Source organism: Furipterus horrens, unplaced genomic scaffold (genome assembly GCF_987537825.1).
Source record: "Furipterus horrens unplaced genomic scaffold, mFurHor1.1.pri manual_scaffold_4, whole genome shotgun sequence".
Taxonomy (NCBI): domain Eukaryota; kingdom Metazoa; phylum Chordata; class Mammalia; order Chiroptera; family Furipteridae; genus Furipterus; species Furipterus horrens.
Window position 1 is genome coordinate 110,416,878 of NW_028327174.1, and position 15,215 is coordinate 110,432,092.

At 39.4% G+C, this 15,215-nt stretch overlaps 1 pseudogene; it reads right to left on the reverse strand.

Annotated features, from left to right (window-relative positions):
- Window positions 1-451: 451 nt before the first annotated feature.
- On the reverse strand, window positions 452-1,463 carry LOC150012670 (ubiquitin domain-containing protein UBFD1 pseudogene; annotated as a pseudogene).
- Window positions 1,464-15,215: the final 13,752 nt, after the last annotated feature.

The following is a 15,215-nucleotide window of genomic DNA, read 5'->3' on the forward strand; positions in this document are numbered from 1 at the left end:
CATCAATGGGCAAAAAAATATGGCTTACCAACCCTCCCAACTTTGCATACAATTTTATATGAAAAAGAAAAAATAATACCCCAACTCATCACAACACAGTCCAAATTTTTACAACCAAAGATTTATGGAAATATTTCAGTTAAAATCACTTAAAAAAAAAAAAAAGCAGAAAGCTTTTGACCATTCCTTTCTAAACAAAACCTTGGCAGATCTACTCTCAAACACACGTAAGAGTATTCCACACAACACATTCAGAATTTGGATTTATTGATTTCCACTCTACTGACTTTAAAAATGGTATGAGGCTGACTGCAAGAAAGGGAACCAGTGATTTTAAGTTAATATTAAGCTAAGGGTGAAAGAACATCACCTATGGCTTCAGTCACCACATCACCTTAGTTTGAATATAAATTGTTTTTTGAACTAAGTTCCAGAAGCCTGAAACCCAGGGATGCTGCAGGCCTCTCCCAGCAATGTCTTTCACTTTGGGTCAGTCTCCTGGGCCAGAGGTGAAAGTGCTTTCAAAAATACTGCCACTTCCCCAGCACAGTGTCTTTGATTGCATCCACATATTGAGTTGGAACCCAGTACACCCAGTAGTAAGACGCTTCTGTGGGGCCCAACTGAAATGCCATCATGTGGTAGTCTTCATGTCCTTCGATGGGTTCACTGACCACATTTTTAATGGAGCCCATGGGTAATTTCTCAGTTCGCTCTTCAGTGCCGGTCCACAGCTGGTCTTTTTCTAGCTTAAAAGTGAGTCTCACTTTTCCTCCAGACTTATTGTACATGCCGGACAAGGGGACAGTAGACAGGCACTCCTGGGCCCCCTTAACAGACGGCATCACATCTTTGGGTTTCCCTTTATCCAACACTTTCCTGAGTTGTTTCTGCCTGCACAGTGGCTCGTTCTTGTTCTCTTTGGTCTTGGCATCCTGTTGTGCAGAGTCTTTGGGCGTGTTTACTGCTAAAACATCATTTATTGTGGAGCCAACCACCATGATCTTGGCTCTGCTGGTCACCTTTATTTCCCTCAACGTCTTATCTTCAGGGACGAGTCCCTTATACATGACTTTCTCTGCATGGCTGGCGGGAGACCTGTAATCGAGTGAATTTTCTGTTTCAGCTCGGAGCCTGTACTGTCCAGGGGGAACTTCACATTGTGCTTAGTCTTGTTCCAGATGATCTTCAGGTCCACCAACTCCCCGCCCAAGCCGCCACTGCTGCCTGCGTCCTCGCCATTGCTGACTGAGCGTGGGCCGCGGGATCCCCAGAGGGCTGGGCTGGGGCTGGCTGCAGGCTACTTTGCGTGACACAGGCGTTCTTGGCCACCAACCCCGCCCCCACCATGGCTTCGGCCTCCACGCAGTTGAGGGGCCGCGCAGGCGCCTCACTGCAACTATCTCGGCTTCGGTGTCCATGCCATCCAGGGCCCCAGCCGCTGCCATGATGATTGTGTACAACATCCACCGCCCCCGCAGGGACCTCTGGGAAAAGGAGAGCTGGCTGAGATTGGCCCCTGGAGCAGCCCCTAATATTGCTGGGGTTGACCAAAAACAGGTGGAGGTTTCTATGGAGACCTGCCTCCTCATATCTTCCTTAATTTTTTTCTTCAATGTTATGTAATTTTCAGGGTAAGGTCTTTTATCACTTTGATTGAGTTTATTCCTAGGTACTTTATTTTTCTCGTTGCTATAGTAAATGGTGTTTTCTTTTTGTCTCTGTCTCTGATATCTTATTGTTGGTGTATAGAAGTGCCTTAGATTTCTGTATATTTATTTTGTACCCTGCTATTTTGCCAAATTTGCTTATTATATCGAGTAGTTTTTTAGTGGAGTCTATAGGGTTTTCTATGTATAGTATCATGTCATCAGCATATAATGATAGTTTTATTTCTTCTTGCCCAATTTGGATGCCTCATTTCTTTTTCTTGCCTGATTGTTGTAGCTAGGACTTCCAACATTATGTTGAATAGGAGTGGAGAGAATGGACATCCCTGTCTTGTTCCTGATTTCAGGTGGAATGCTTTCAGTTTTTGTCCATTCAGTATGATGTTGGCTTTAGGTTTCTCATATATAGCCTTAATTATGTTAAGGTATGCTCCCTCTATTCCCATTTTTCTGAGTGTTTTCATCATAAATGGGTGTTGTACTTTATCAAATGCTTTTTCTGCATCTATAGATATGATTATGTGATTTTTGTCTTTCATTTTGTTTAGGTGATGTATTATATTTATTGATTTGTGAATATTAAGCCATCCTTGCATTTCTGGGATGAATCCCACAGACCGTGGTGCATGATCTTTTAATGTATTGCTGGATCCTGTTTGCCAATATTTTATTGAGGATTTTAGTATCTATGTTCATCAGTGATATTGGCCTGTAGTTTTCTTTCTTTGTTGTGCCTTGACCTGGTTTTGGGATTAGGGTAATACTGGCTTCATAGAAAGAGTTTGGGATTTTTCCCTCTTCATGGATTTTTTGCAATAGTTTGAGGAGGGTAGGAGTTAGTTCTTCCCTAAATGTTTTGTAAAATTCGCCTGTGAAGCCATCCGGTCCAGGGCTTTTGTGTGCAGGGAGATTTTGGATTACTGTTTCAATTTCCTTCTTTGTTATTGGTCTGTTGAGACTTTCCACTTCTTCTTGATTCAGTTTTGGAAGGTTGTATGTTTCTAGAAATTTGTCCATTTCTTCTAGATTGTCAAATTTCTTGTCATACAGTTGTCTGAAGTAATTTCTAACTATCATTTGTATTTCTGAGGTATCAGTCGTGATTTCTCCTCTTTCATTTCTGATTTTGTTTATTTGTGTCTTCTCTCTTTTTTTCTTGATTAGACTGGCTAGAGGCTTGTCGATTTTGTTGATTTTTTTGAAGAACCAGCTCCTAGTTTTGTTGATCTTTTGGATTGTTTGTTTAGTCTCTATGTCATTTAATTCTGCTCTGATCTTGATGATTTCGTTCCTTCTTCTTGCCCTAGGCTTTGTTTGTTGTTGTTCTAGTTCTTGTAGCTTTAGGGTTAGGTTTTTTTATTTGAGGTTCTTCTATCCTTTTCAGATATGCCTGTATTGCTATGAACTTCCCTCTTCGGACTGCTTTTGCTGTGTCCCATAGGTTTTAGGCTGTTGTGTGTTCATTATCATTAGTTTCCAGAAATTTCTTGATTTCTTCTTTGATGTCATTGTTAACCCATTTATTATTTAATAGCATGTTATTCATCCTCCATGAGTTTGGATTTCTTTGATTTTTTTTTTTTAAATTTTATTTTTTGGTTATTCAATTACAGTTGTCCCATTTTTCCCCCATTGCTCCCCCCTCCCAGCCCATCCCTTCTCCCACAATTGTATCCCTCCTCGTTGTCCATGTCCATGAGTCATTCATATACGTTCCTTAACTAGACCCTTTCCTTACTTATCCCCCTTCTCTCCCTCCCCCCTCCCCCCTACTGACTACTATTCTAGTCTTTGCCTATTTAGTTCGTTTGTTTGTGTTGCTCTTTAGTTTCCTGTATTGGGTGATATCATATGGTATTTTGCTTTCTTTGCCTGGGTTATTTCACTAAGCATAATTCTCTCTAATTCCATCCATGTTGTCGCAAATGGCAGGAGTTCCTTCTTTCTTTCTGCTACATAGTATTCCATGGTGTAGATGTACCACAGTTTTTTGATCCACTCATCCACAGACGGGCACCTAGGCTGTTTCCAGCACTTAGCTATTGTAAACAGGGCTGCTATGAACATAGGGGTGCATAAGTTCTCTTGAATTAGGGTTTCAGGATTTTTCAGGCATAATCCTAGCAGTGGAATCACTAGTTCAAATGGCAGTTCCATTTTTAGTTTTTTGAGGTAATTCCATACTGTTTTCCATAGTGGCTGCACCAGTCTGCATTCCCACCAACAGTGCAGTAGGGTTCCTGTTTCTCCACATCCTCGCCTGCATTTGTTGTTTGTTGATTTGTTGATGATGGCCATTCTGACAGGTGTAAGGTGGTATCTCATTGTGGTTTCTACTTGCATCTCTCTGATGGCCAATGATGTTGAGCATTTTTTCATGTGCCTATGGACCTTCTGTATGTGCTCTTCGGAGAAGTGTTTGTTCAGTTCCTTTGCCCATTTTTTAATTGGGTTGTTTGTTTTCTTGATGTTGAGTCATATCAGCTCTTTACATATTTTGGAGATCAGTCCCCTGTCTGTGATATCATTGGCAAATATGTTTTCCCATATGGTTGGTTTCCTTTTCATCTTGCTGATGTTTTCTTTTGATGAGCAGAAACTTTTTAGTTTGATGTAGTCCCATTTATTTATTTTTTCCTTTATTTCTCTTGCCTTGGGAGATGTATCTGTGAAGATATCGTTACGAGTGATATCTGAAATTTTCCTGCCTATGTTTTCCTCTAGGACTTTTATGGTATCACGGCTTACATTTAAGTCTTTAATCCATCTTGAGTTTATTCTCGTGTGTGGTGTAAGTTGGTGGTCTAGTTTCATTTTTTTGCACGTCCCAGTCCAGTTCTCCCAGCACCATTTGTTAAAGAGGCTCTTCTCACTCCATTTTATGTTCCTTCCTCCTTTATCAAAGATTAGTTGACCATAGAGGCCTGGATTTATTTCTGGGCTTTCAATTCTGTTCCACTGATCTATATGTCTGTTCTTATGCCAGTACCAGACTGTTTTGATGATAGTGGCTTTGTAGTATTGTTTGATGTCTGGTATCGTGATTCCTCCTGCTGTGTTCTTCTGTTTCAAGATTGCTTTTGCTATTCGTGATCTTTTTTGGTTCCATATGAATTTTTGGAGGATTTGTTCTAGGTCAGTGAAATATGTCATTGGTATTTTAATAGGGATTGCATTGAATTTGTAAATTGCTTTGGGTAGTATGGCCATTTTGATGATGTTGATTCTTCCCATCCAAGAACATGGTATTTGCCTCCATTTATTTGTATCTTCCTTAATTTCTTTCTTCAATGTTGCATAATTTTCAGTGTACAGGTCTTTTATCTCTTTGGTTACATTTATTCCTAGGTACTTTATTTTTCTTGTTGCTATAGTAAATGGTATTTTCTTTTTTGCTTCTGTCTCTGATATTTTATTGTTGGTGTACAGAAATGCCATAGATTTCTGTATATTTATTTTGTACCCTGCTATTTTGCCAAATCCACTTATTATATCAAGTAGTCTTTTAGTGGATTTTATAGGGTTTTCTAGGTATACTATCATTTGTCTGCAAATAGTGATAGTTTTACTTCTTCTTTCCCAATTTGGATGCCTTTTATTTCTTTGTCTTGTCTGATTGCTGTAGCTAGGACTTCCAATACTATGTTGAATAGAAGTGGGGAGAGTGGACAGCCTTGTCTAGTTCCTGATTTCAGGGGGAATGCTTTCAGTTTTTGTCCATTGAGTATGATGTTGGCCTCAGGCTTCTCATATATAGCCTTAATGATGTTAAGGTATGCTCCCTCTATTCCCATTTTGCTGAGTGTTTTCAACATAAATGGGTGTTGTACTTTATCAAATGCTTTTTCTGCATCTATAGATATGATCATGTGATTTTTGTCTTTCATTTTGTTGAGGTGATGTATTTATTGATTTGCGAATATTAGACCATCCTTGCATCCCTGGGATGAATCCCACGTGATCATGCTGTATGATCTTTTTGATGTATTGTTGGATCGGGTTTGCCAAAATTTTATTGAGGATTTTAGCATCTATGTTCATCAGTGATATTGGCCTGTAGTTTTCTTTCTTTGCTGTGTTTTGACCTGGTTTTGGGATTAGGGTAATACTGGTTTCATAGAAAGAGTTTGGGATTTTTCCCTCTTCTTGGATTTTCTGGAATAGTTTGAGGAGGGTAGGAGTTAGTTCTTCCCTAAATGTTTTGTAAAATTTGCCTGTGAAGCCATCCGGTCCAGGGCTTTTGTGTGCAGGGAGATTTTGGATTACTGTTTCAATTTCCTTCTTTGTTATTGGTCTGTTGAGACTTTCTACTTCTTCTTGATTCAGTTTTCGAAGGTTATATGTTTCTAGAAATCTGTCCATTTCTACTAACTTGTCAAATTTCTTGCCATATAGTTGTTTGTAGTAATTTCTTATAATTGTTTGTATTTCTGAGGTATCAGTAGTGATTTCTCTTCTTTCATTTCTGATTTTGTTTATTTGTGTCTTCTCTCTTTTTTTCTTAATGAGCCTGGCTGGAGGCTTGTAAATTTTGTTTATTTTTTCAAAGAACCAGCTCCTAGTTTTGTTGATTTTTTGGATTGTTCGTTTAGTTTCTATGTCGTTTAATTCTGCTTTGATCTTGATGATTTCCTTTCTTATTTTTGCCCTAGGCTTTGTTTGTTGTTGCTGTTCTAGTTCTTGTAGCTTTATGGTTAGGTTTTTTATTTGAGATTCTTCTATCCTTTTCAGATATGCCTGTATTGCTATGAACTTCCCTCTTCGGACTGCTTTTGCTGTGTCCCATAGGTTTTGGGCTGTTGTGTGTCCATTGTCATTAGTTTCTAGAAATTTATTGATTTCCTCTTTGATGTCATTGTTAACCCATTTGTTAGTTAAGAGCGTGTTATTCATTCTCCATGAGTTTGGGTGTCTTTGATTTTTTTCCCTGAGGTTGATTTTTAGTTTGAAGGCATTGTGGTCTGAAAAGATGCTTGATATAATTTCAATTTTCTTGAATTTGTTGAGGCTTGTTTTGTGTCCTATCATGTGGTCTATCTTTGAAAATGTCCCATGTGCCTTTGAAAAGAATGTATATTTTGCTTCTTTGGGGTGAAAAGTTCTATATATATCAGTTAAGTCCACGTGGTTTAGTGTGTTGTTCAATGCCTGTATATCCTTGGTGTTTCTTTGCTTGGATGATCTGTCTATTGTTGATAATGGAGTGTTGAAGTCCCCTACTATGAGTGTGTTGTTGTTAATATTCTTCTTGTGGTCTTCTAGTATTTGCTCTATGTATTTGGGTGCTCCTATGTTGGGTGTATATATGTTTATCAGTGTTCTATCTTCTTGATGAATCATTCCTTTAAGTATTATGAAATGTCCTTCTTTTTCTCTTTTTATTGTCCTTGCTTTGAAATCCGTTTTGTCTGATATGAGGACTGCTACCCCAGCTTTTCTTTCAGGTCCATTTGTTTGGAATATTTTTTTATATCCCTTTACTTTCAGTCTATGTAAATCTTTTGTTTTGAGGTGTGTTTCTTGTAGACAGCAAATATGTGGGTCCTGTTTTCTTATCCATTCCGTTACCCTATGTCTTTTAATGGGAGCATTTAATCCATTTACATTTAAGGTTATTATTGACATGTATTTATTCATTTCCCTTTTGTATCTCTGTTCCTCTACCCTTTTTTTGTTTTTTCTCTTCCTTTTTCTTAGAATATTCCCTTTAGCATCTCTTGCAATGCTGGTTTGGTGGAGATGTATTCTTTTAGTCTTCCTTTGTCTGAGAAACTCCTTATTTCACCTTATGTTTTGAATGAGAGCCTTGCTGGGTAGAGTATTCTTGGTTGTAGGCCTTTGTTTTTCATTGCTTGAAATATTTTTGACCATTCCCTTCTGGCTTGTAATGTTTCTGTTGAGAAATCGGTCAATAGCCTTATTGGAGCTCTCTTTTAAGTTATTTGCTGTTTTTCTCTTGCTGCTTTGAGGATTCTCTCTTTGTCTTGTAATGTTGCCATTTTAACTATGATGTGCCTTGGAGTGGGTTTTTGGGGGTTCCTCTTTATTGGAACTCTCAGTGCTTCTTGGACTTGCATAGCTTTTTCTCTCATCAGGTTCGGAAAATTTTCTGTCACTATTTCTCCTATCGGTTTTTCAATTCCATGCTCCTTTTCTTCTCCCTCTCTTATTCCGATGATCCTTAAATTATTTTTCTAATGCTATCCTCTAATTCCCTTACATCTTGTTCATATTTTTTCAATCTTTTTTCATTTTGCTGTATCATTTGAGAATTATTACCTACATTATCCTCTAACTCACTAATCCGGTCCTCTGCTTCGTTTAGTCTGCTTTTTACTGATTCTACTGTGTTTTTCAGTCCAGAGATTGCATTCTTCATTTCTTCCTGGTTCTTGTTGACCGTTTCTATGTCTTTTTTTATGCTGGTGTAGTTCTCTGCAAGTTCCTTGTAATTTTCTTGGAGCTGTTGGTAACTTCCTTGGAGGTTGTCATAGTTGTTTTTGAGGTTTTCGAGCATATTGAGCTTCTTCACCACCATAGTTTTGAATTCCATGTCTGACATTTGGGCTATGTCTATTCCATCTACCTCTCTTTCTGAGGATTCCTCTTTTCTTTTCATTGAGAGGTTGTTTCTGCATCTTACCATGTTAGATTCTTCTTGTTTGTTTTTGTTATTTGGATTTGTCTGCTTTGCCTTCCCACCTTTGTGGTATGAGATTTTTTATGGTAGATCTGGGGATTTCAGTGGTGCAGTTTCTTTGATCTCCTGAGCCTGATGTTCTTGGGGTACCTTTTATATCATTTGTTTATGCTGTTTGGTTATATTTCAGTTTTTTTTTTTTTTTTTTTTGTTAGGATATTCCTTCTGGCTTGTTGATTGAGAGTCACTCTATCCACTTTATCTCAAATTCTTTTGTGGAGATGCTGTTAAAAACATAAACACACAGCCCCAGCAGGAGACCCGCACCCTCAAAAATATCCCCCACCCTCTATCCTGCTATCATCAGCCAATGAGCCAGTATTAATATAGATGTAGAGAGATTAGAGCTTTTACACTATAGGAAGAATAGATAAGGGTTGTTTTAGTGAAGGAAAAATATGATTTTTGAGAGAGGGGATAATAGGTTAATAATAGATGAGACTGCAAGACAGTAGGTAATATTTACGTTGTATGTTAATAACTATAGAAAAAAAAGGGCAGAGTGCAGAATATAGTAGGAAAGTGGAATTATATAGTATTGGATTTAAATAATAGTTATAGTCTATTTATTTAGAGTGAAAGGGAGGCTAAACTAGGCCCACAAACAAATAAACAATAATTGAAGAAGAGGGATAAGAAGGAAAGATTATATAAAACAGATTAGAGATATAGTTTGTTTTTCTCTCCTTCCTTCCCCTCCTCCCTCCTCCCCCCTCCGCTCCTCTTTCAGGAAGAAAAGAAAAAGGAAAAAGGGAAAAAGGAAAAAAAAAAAAAAGGAATGTTTTTACTCAGTTCAGCCTTCTTGTGTTGTCTTCTTTTTCTGCGTCCACAGCTGGTATAATGTGATGGGTCAGAGATTCCTATTCCTTGCAGCAGTGGTGTGCGCGAGGTGGCCTGCAGGGCGCAATGCAAGGCAGCCAAGAGCCCACCTCAGGTCTGCCATGCCGCGCTCCAGGAAAGCAGGCCACGCCGCGCTCTGGGGAAGCTGGCAAGGTGTTTTTTTTCACTCAAGCATCAGTGCGCACCCAAGGCGGTTGGGGAACTAAGCTCAGGCCTGCCGTGCCGCGCTCCTAGAAAGCAGGTTGAGCTGAGCTCCAGGAAAGCCCTCCAGGTGATTTTTTGGCTCGAGCACTGGTGGGCGCCCAAGGTGTACAGAGAACTAAGCTCCGGCCTGCCGTGCTGCGCTCCAAGAAAGCCCTCAAGGTGTTTTTTGGCTCGAGTGCCTGTGTGCACCCAAGCGACTGGGGAGCTAGCCTCAGGCCTGCAGCGCCATGTTCCGGGAGTTGGTCTTTCGCCTCTTAGGGCAGGGCCGCAGACACTTGTGCTCAGTAGACGTGAGTGTCTGTGAGTCTCTGCTGCCCACCGTTCCCGCACCTCCTGAGCGGGCACGCGCAGAGCCTGGGCAAGTGCTCTGCGCTCTGGATTCCAGCCTGGTACTTCGGCCTGGCGCCCACTGGGCTGGCCAGGGGCGACTGCGCAGTCTTCTGCGTGTCCAGTGGGCCCTCCCTGCATCCGTTGGGTCACTGATTTTATGTCTGTTGGCATGTGTCCGAGGGGCACCTGGACCCGCATCCCTGTGCACCTGGGCCAGTGAATGAGGGCACTGCCCTATGCGCGCCCCCGTGACCCAAGGGGAGGGTTGGGGGGTGGATGAGCGCACCACTGCACCTGCGCTCCTCAAGAATGGCCTACCACCCCCAAACTTTCCTCCCCTCTCCACCGTCCATTATAGAAAAATATAAAGGAGAATTATGTTTTCACTTGCCCGGCAGCACGCTGTCTCCTGTCCTTCAGTGCCAATGCCACTTGGTCGAGTCCCATCTCTGCCAGCGGGCAGAGATCCGCTCTCCTCCTGACTCTTCTCCGGGGCAGCCTGTGGTCCCCAAAAAGCCTTTGTGTGCTTCCCGCCACGGGTAGCTGCCCCAGTCAGGAATCCCATTTCGTCCCCTTTTTCTCTGCTATCCTCACTAAACAGGTTGTTCCCAGATGGATTTTGTCTAATCCAGCAGTGCCTTGGCTCGACTCCTGCCAGTGTCCAGCTGCTCACTGAGATGTTCTGTCTGCAGTTAGCCCTTTGATTTTTTTTCAGAGGTTGATTTCTAGTTTCAAGGCATTATGGTCTGAAAAGATGTTGATATGATTTCAATTTTTTTGAATTTGTTGAGGCTTGTTTTGTGTCCTACCATGTGGTCTATCTTTGAAAATGTCCCATGTGCATTTGAAAAGAATGAATATTTTGCTTCTTTGGGGTGGGAAGTTCTATATATATCAGTTAAGTCCACGTGGTTTAGTGTGTTGTTCAATGTCTGTATATCCTTGGTGTTTCTTTGCATCGAAGATCTGTCTATTGTTGATAATGGGGTGTTGAAGTCCCCTACTATGGGTGTGTTGTTTTTAATAACCTTCTTGTGGTCTTCTAGTATTTGCTTTATGTATTTGGGTGCTCCTATGTTGGGTGCATATATGTTTATCAGTGTTATATCTTCTTGATGGATTGTTCCTTTAAGTATTATGAGATGTCTTTCTTTGTCTCTTTTTATTGCTCTTGCTTTGAAATCCGTTTTGTCTGATATGAGGACTGCTACCTCAGCTTTTTTTCATGTCCTTTTGCTTGGAATACCTATTTATATCCCTTTACTTTCAGTGTGTGAAAATCTTTTCTTTTGAGGTGTGTTTCTTGTAGACAACAAATATGTGGGTCCTGTTTTCTTAACCATTCTGTTACCCTATGTCTTTTAATTGGAGCATTTAATTCATTTACATTTATAGTTATTATTGACATGTATTTATTCATTTCCCTTTGTACCTCTGTTTCTCTCTTCTCTTTTTTTTCTTTTCCTTACAGAATTCCCTTTAGCATCTCTTACAATGCTGGCTTGGTGGAGATGTATTCTTTTAGTCTTCTGTTGTCTGGGAAACTCCTTATTTCACCTTCCATTTTGAATGAGAGCCTTTCTGGGTAGAGTATTCTTGGTTGTAGGCCTTTGTTTTTATTGCTTGAAATATTTTTGACCATTTCCTTCTGGCTTGTAGTGTTTCTGTTGAGAAATCGGTCGATAGCCTTATTGGAGTCTCCCTGTATGTTATTTGCTCTTTTTCTCTTGCTGCTTTCAGGATTCTCTCTTTGTCTTGGAATGTTGCCATTTTAACTATGATATGCCTTGGAGTGGGCATTTTGGGGTTCCTCTTTATTGGGACTATCTGTGCTTCTTGAACTTGCATGACTTTTTCTCTCATCAGGTTAGGAAAGTTTTCTGTCAAAACTTATATCAGCTTCTCTATTCCTCGTTCTTCTTCTTCTCCCTCTTTTATTCTGATGATTCCGATATAATTTGGTCCTGTAATTCCCTTAGATCTTCTCATACTTTTTCAATCTTTTTTTATTCTGTTGTATTGTCTGGGAATATTTTTCTGCATTGTCCTCTAACTCACTGATTCGATCCTCTGCTTCATTTAGCCTGCTTTTGATTGATTCTACTGTGTTTTTCAGTTCAGAGATTGTATTCTTCATTTCTTCCTGGTTCTTGTTAATAGTTTCTATGTCCTTTTTTATGCTGATGTACTTCTCTATAAGTTTCCTATAATTTTCTTGGAGCTGTTGGTAACTTCCTTGGAGGTTGCCGTAATTGTTTTTGAGGCTGTCGAGTATATTGAGCTTCTTCACCAACATTGTTTTGAATTCCATGTCTGACATTTGGGCTATGTCTATTCCATCTACCTCTCTTTCTGGGGATTCCTCTTTTCTTATCATTGGGAGGTTGTTTCTGCATCTTACCATGTTGGATTCTTCTTATTTGTTTTGATTTTTGGATTTGTCTGCTTTTACTTCCCACCTTTGTTGTATAAGATTCTTTATAGGAGATCGGGAATTTCAGTGGTGCAGTCTCTTTGATCTCCTTTGCCTGATGTTCTTGGGATAACTTTATGTCATTTGTTTATGCTGTCTGGTTGTATTTCAGATGCTCTTTTGTGGGACCTTTCCTCTGGCTAGTTGTTTGAGAGTCACTCTATCCACGTTGTCTTGAGTTCTTAAGTGGAGATGCTGTTAAAAACATAAACACACAAAAAACTACTAAACCTAATAAGTGAATTCAGCAAAATAGCAGGATACAAAATCAATATTAAGAAATCGAAGGCATTTTTATACACCAACAATAAAAACTCAGAGATAGAAACTGAAAGAAAAATCCCATTTACCATAGCAACAAGAAAAATAAAATACCTAGGAATAAACTTAACGAAGGAGGTTAAAGACCTGTACTCAGAAAACTACATAACACTGAAGAAAGAAATTAACGAAGATACAAATAAATGGAAGCATATACCATGCTCAAGGATGGGAAGAATCAACATCATTAAAATGTTCATAATACCCAAAGCAATTTAGAGATTCAATGAAATCCCTATTAAAATACCAATGACATATTTCACAGACCTAGAACAAATACTTCAAAAATTTATATGGAACCAAAAAAGAGCCTGAATAGCCACAGCAATTTTGAGAAAGAACAACACAGTAGGAGGAATCACAATACCTGATATCAAACTGTATTACAAGGCCACGATAATCAAAACACTATGGTACTGGCATAAAAACAGACATATAGATCAATGGAACAGAACTGAGAGCCCAGAAATAAACCCAGGTCTATATGGTCAACTAATATTTGACAAAGGGGGAAAGAACATCAAATGGAGTGAAAAGGGCCTCTTCAACAAATGGTGTTGGGAGAACTGGACAGGGACATGCAAAAAAATGAAACTAGACCACCAACTTACACCGTACACCAGAATAAACTCAAAATGGATCAAAGACTTAAATGTAAGCTGTGATACCATAAAAGTCCTAGAGGAAAAAATAGGCAGAAAATTTTCAGATATCCCATATAGCAACATTTTCACTGATATAACTCCTAAGGCAAGGGAAATAAAGGAAATAATAAAAAATGGGACTACACCAAACTAAAAAGTTTTGCTCAGCAAAAGAAAACATCAGCAAGATGAAAAGGAAACCAACCGTATGGGAAAACATATTTGCCAATGACATCTCAGACAAGGGATTGATCTCCAAAATATATAAAGAACTCATACAACTCAACACCAAGAAGACAGACAACCCAATTAAAAAATGGGCAAAGGACCTGAACAAACACTTCTCCAAAGAGGACATACAGAGTGTCCATCGACATATGAAAGAATGCTCAACATCACAGCCATCAGAGAGATGCAAATAAAAACCACAATGAGATACCACCTCACACCAGTCAGAATGGCCATCATCAACAAATCAACAAACAACTCGTGCTGGAGAGGATGCGGAGAAATGGTAACCCTGGTCCATTGCTGGTGGGAATGCAGACTGGTGCAGCCATTATGGAAAACAGTTTGGAATTTCCTCAAAAAACTAAAAATGGAACTGCCTTTTGAACCAGCAATTCCATTGCTAGGATTATATCCGAAAAATCCTGAAACATCAATTCAAAAGAACCTATGCACTCTAATGTTCATAGCACCACTATTTACAATAGCCAAGTGCTGGAAACAACCTAAATGCCCATCTGTAGCTGAGTGGGTCAAAAAACTGTGGTACATTTAAACAATGGAGTACTATTTAGCAGAAAGAAAGAAGGAACTTTTACCATTTGCAACAACATGGATGGAACTAGAGAGAATTGTGCTTAGCGAAATAAACCATGCAACAAAAGAAAAATACCCTATGTTGTCACCTATTACAGGAAACTAATGAACAACACAAACAACTGAGCAAAATTGAACCAGATCTATGTAAACAAGAAGTAGACTAACAGTAAGAAGTGGGGAGGTGGGAGGGAGAGAAGGAGGTAAGAAGAGGAAGGGTCAAGTCAAAGAACATGTATAAATGTCCCACGGTCATGGGCAACTGCGTGGGGACTGAATGTGGGGGAGGGAGGGGCAAGGTGCAGGGAAGCAAGAGGGGGAAAAAAGTGAGACAACTGTAATGGAAAAACAACAACAAAAAAATTTTTTTAGTGTGGGAAAAATGAAAATATGAAGAATGGAAATGCCAGTTCAGTGAATATTAGGACAAATATTTTCCTTCATGTTGTATATTTTTCTCCCTATCTGATCCCTCCAGAGTTTGGCATTCTAAAGAAGTAAGTAATGACATAAGTTTCTTTGCATAAAACTAATAAGAGCAGTTGTTAATAGAGGTTGCTTTTTTTTTTTTTTTTTTTTTTGACCAAGTCTTTGAGGAATGTCAAGCCTAAATGATACATGCTTGGGCTCAGGTTGTTACCAAAAAGCCCTGAGGAACTGGGAATGATTTTCAAAGGCAATAAAAGCCCACGAGATAAAAGGCCTGGTACCATGGTTGGTTGTGCGGTCCACAGCAATCTTTCCAGGGAAGGAATGAAGGTTGTTTTCCTGAAAGATGGCTAGAAGTGGCCTTAAGGCACAATGAAAAACCAGAAAGACTTGGAAAGGACAAGTGTGTACAGGCAAGGATGAATGCCAGTTATGTGGCCCAGCTTCTGTGCCCTGAAGAGCAGACTGAGGGTCACCCTAAATGTTCCTTGTGTAAGTTCCAGCAAAGCAGAACTAAAGATCATAAGTGATTGTTGCTCTTGTTGTGTTTATGCAAATGAACAGAATAAATTAAAAATTGACTTAATGTAGTCTCTTTAAAGACAAGGAGGGTAATCTTATGGAGAAAAATCATTATGCAAGGAAAATCACAATGATCAGTGGTAAACTATAAAGTAGTGCAGCTAACTGTCTTAAAAGTTTCTTTTCATTTAAAATATGGTTTCACTTGAAAATTAAACCATGTCTGTGATATCATCAAAGATATTCGAGTTGCAGGC